Genomic DNA, 4,194 nt, shown 5'->3' with positions numbered 1-4,194 from the left:
AACGATTTCTGAAATTTGAATGAATTTCAAAATTTGAAAAAAATTTAATCTTGAACGAATTTCCAAATTTCGGAATAATTTTGAATTTTGAACAAATAAATTTCGAACGATTTTTAAAATCTGTAGACAGAAAATTTTAAACAAATTTTTTCAGAAACAGTAACTGTTAAGGAGGGAGCAGAAAGAGTCCAGGCGGGACCAAGATTATGGGCCAGGCCCAAAACGCCAACAGGGTGTGCGGCACCTCGCCGTCCACCGACCAGCTCGGTGTAAAGCAGCCCCCATCCTCCTCCCGCTTGCACCCTCCGCCGTCGACACGAGCCGAGCCGCCGATCACCCTCCGCCTCCCCCCGCTTCCAAGTCCTGCGGAGATCGGAGGACCTCCAGTCCGCCGGCCTCCTCCCTCAGATCCACACAGTCGTCGGCAGGCCGCCGGCCGCCTGACTGAGCAGAGGAGGGGGCGAGTCGGCAACGTTGCTCCGCGGTTGAGGCTATCGACATGGGCAGAGGGGCGGATGTGGAGATGGAGATGGGTGCGTCGCTCTATGGCGGTGGCGCTGGTGGGAGCACGCCGCCCCAAGTTCCTTTGCCCTCCACCTCAATCATCCTTTTCTCATCTTCTCGGTATTGTGGCGATCCCACTCGACGCCGTCACGCCGTGCTGCTACTGCTCCGCCCCTGGCTTGCAGCAGCGTACTGGTCCAGGAGAGAGGGCGCAACACCGTTGTGCACAACGGTTGGGCGTAACAGCACAAGGTCGTCCGTTCCCACTCCCTCCTGGCCTGCTCTCCTTCAGATCCTCCTGTGATGTCCTGGTTCTTGGAGGTGGCGAAATGGCAGAAGGGTGCGGAGTGGCTGTCTTCAAGCAATCAAGCGGATGAGTAGAGGAGGACCCGATGGAAATCTCCTGCCCCTCTTATAGAGTTGAACAACATGCGGTCGTTCTTCCATCTGAAAAACAAATTTAAGTTCTTTCCGTGTTGCTGACCTGCAGGTTAGTTGCTCATTGTAATGTTTACTCCTTACTTTTTCCCCAACTTGTCCCCATTAATTTAAACACCATGCCCAGTTCATGCGTCTGATGTGGTTTCCCTGTTTGTGAATGTTCCCTTGCCATGCTATATCTGTACAATTCATAGGCACATAATGGAATTGATAGGACATCCTGCTATAAGCATATCATGTCCTGTGCCGTGCCATATTTCCACAATGCATCTGATTTTTCAATGATTGATTACTGCATGGAGTGCAGTTGGAGCGACTCACATCTGATTTTTTTGCCAATGATCAATTATTTGTTTCTGCGGCATTTGATAGGTACGTCTGCTCCAAATATACATGATTTTCTTCTTGCGTTATGATGAGGAATTCAATATATATGTTTTGGGCCTTGCTCAAACAATAGGCTTGGGAGCCCAGAACAGCAAAAAAAAATCTAAATATATGGACAATTGGTGTTGCATAGCTGTTCTAACTTAAGTTTGAGGCGCTATCCATTTTCTTGGGCTTAATTAATGGTGCTCAATTGCTCATTTTCTGCACTCGTTCACAGCATCATGTTAGTGTTAATTTTCTTGCAACTATGATATCTTGAAAGCGGGGTGCTTTACTAAATAATGAGAATTCTCCTTAGTCTGTTGAGATGCTGTAACGACTTTGACATCTTCATCTTCATTCCCACAGTAATTTTTTACTCGAGGTGTTGTGTCTTATTTTATATCATGCCATGCTCTTATATGGATTCTTTTTGAGCAAGCCATGTCGCCTCTGCCAATTTGTACTCCATTGTTCCATCACTTGCGAAGGCAGCAAAGCCGGACTTAAGTAACGCTGAGAGATGCAGTGAGAATGATATAAACCAGTATGAGTTTATCTGAACTTCACTTTGGTCACGAGAAACAGGCTAGATCTAACAAATTTGACATGGTAAGGAGCATATACCTACTGCAGTACATCTGATTAGATCGGACTACATCCCGAGGGGATGCGGCCTGGCACAGGATGTTGGAGGTGTGGTGGCGGGGTCATGGTCGCCGTTGGGTAATCCAATATCCCCGCTTCTCCTCTTCCGCCCTCGACGCCACAACTGACCTCAAGGCTCGAGTAGCACCATCAAAACGGCATTCACTAGCTCATCTGATGCTACCACCTCGGCGTTAACGTCCACTCTTCTAATTTTGGCATGAATAGTGGTTCCTGCATATTGCAATTGGGTGCTAACACTTTCAATTTCAGAACCACATTATTTTAACGTGCACTTATTGTTATCAAATACAGTGTTCACAAGAAGCTGCACTTTAGGTTTGATTTTTACCTTCATGTTCATACTTCAGTAGTGTAGTGGTGTGCTATGTATATGTTTGTATTCTCTCACTAAATTGATAATTCTATATACCGAACGAACTCAATTCAACTCCCATCCACCTAGGATATTTTTGGTGAAAGTTCTCAAGTTTTCATTACTCATAACAGTAGGCTAAATGTGTCAGGTGGGCATTACCAACTACTGTATCAAACCTTATATGTAAGAAGCCACAGGGTTACTGAAGTTTCTTCCCACCCATCAAAAATAAAATATGTAATTTTTTAAGGTTCTTATTTATCTGATTTTAAAAGCAATGCTCATATCATGGCAATCAAAGTGATGACACCTTGCAAATTAGTCTGCTAGGATGGATCAGAATCCTTGCTGTTTCTTCAGACAGGAGATGCATGTGATTTTTTTCATGTGAAATATGGCACCATGTATTTTGTAAATATAGCGAAAATGAAATAATTAAGTATTTTGTAATAAGGAAGTCCTTCTCGCGGAGAAGCTGGACGACACTATGTGAGTTATTGCCTCTCCTGCAGACGACGTACAAGTACGACTGTTTATCCAAGGTGGCGGAGGAGGAATCGGTCGTTTTCATTCAGTGAGGTCTCGAGCATATGCAGCTTCTCCTCCAGAACAAAGAGCAGAATGTTCAGAGATCCAGAAAGTGAAACTATTTGGAAGTTATGAGCAGGCCGTACGTCCAGCAGCGACGAGGTTCACCCTTGTCGATCAGACTTTTGTAATCTGTAAGCTGTACAAGTGATGCAGACACTCTCTGGCAGCAGGTTCAGGCTTGGCGCCGATTGCCTTATGTCAGATGAATAGGTTAAATGTCCTAACTTCTCAACCTGGAGCACTTGGTGATTCTGCCAAGTTGCCACCGCTAAAATGGTAAAGTTCTCCTCCTTCCTTTTTCCCATCAGCAACATGAATCTCATCACCTCAATGTTGCCTAACTGAACTCTGATCCATGTTGCCCGCTGTAATGGCGTGCTTATTGTTGTTTGACAGATGTTTTCGTATCTTCTGCACAATCAAATTTGCAATGCGACTCCTCGGGGGCAGGGCTGGAAGGTGTGTTGGTGGGACTGCCGAGGGAAGAGGAAGGTCATCTTACAAGCCTAGAGGTAAGGTGTTCAACAGGTTCCCTCATGATATGCAGAGTGACCTCCCTCACGGTATGGCTGTAGAGGAGTCCAGCAAGACCACCAGTCAGAACAAGGAACCTGAAAGTGAAGCTACGATAACGCCACAACCTAAGATTGCATACAAGGCTTTGTTTTCTTCTTCACGTCTCCTTTTTTCACAAGTTATTATTTATATTCGTAATTTGTTATCATTTTGTTATATGCACTGCTGAAGTAAGAGAATGCCCAACTTTGGAGCGTAAATGAAATCATTCAAGTGGCAACTAAGCTATCAACACGAGTCTCTTTATTTTCTAATATGTTAGGTTACAATGATTTATAAGTATATCTACAACAGATCGTTTCAAAAGATAAGACTATAAAATGGGAGAGTTTGAGTGTTATTTGGTGCATTTGTTTCTGCGTACTGGCGTGTACGTGAGATTTGGAGATTAAAAGATGTGGTTCAGAAGAAATGAGAGTGAGATTGTTTCAGAAAAATTGAGAGGAATTGCTTTCCGTGCACTAATTAAACTATTTATTGCAATAATAAACTAGATACCATTTTGTGTTTAGGTAAACAAAGATGAACTACACGGAAAATTACTGATTGTCGTTGTTGTGTTGTAAAAGATAATAATTCACGTTGAGCATGTTCTTCTTCAGATCCTAATCCCTACCCTCCACTGGGTCATACCTTGCTCCTCAGAATTCGTTTATTTTGTTCTAATAGCTACGCAGAGGTATTTC

The 4,194-nt window shown here is 43.8% G+C and overlaps 1 long non-coding RNA gene across 2 annotated transcripts; it reads left to right on the top strand.

The window, feature by feature from the left end:
- The first annotated feature begins 255 nt into the window (after positions 1-255).
- LOC139829861 (uncharacterized) lies at positions 256-3,726 on the top strand. Of its 2 annotated transcripts, none has more exons than XR_007854120.2 (4): positions 256-1,317; positions 2,854-3,031; positions 3,103-3,208; positions 3,329-3,726. It is a non-coding gene; the product is annotated as an uncharacterized lncRNA (long non-coding RNA). The 2 variants fall into 2 exon arrangements; XR_011747794.1 differs by lacking the exon at positions 256-1,317 and adding an exon at positions 1,324-2,301.
- The last annotated feature ends 468 nt before the right edge of the window (positions 3,727-4,194 follow it).

The sequence above is a fragment of the Lolium perenne genome, chromosome 6, assembly GCF_019359855.2.
Source record: "Lolium perenne isolate Kyuss_39 chromosome 6, Kyuss_2.0, whole genome shotgun sequence".
Taxonomy (NCBI): domain Eukaryota; kingdom Viridiplantae; phylum Streptophyta; class Magnoliopsida; order Poales; family Poaceae; genus Lolium; species Lolium perenne.
This window is presented reverse-complemented; position numbering and strand designations above follow the sequence as displayed.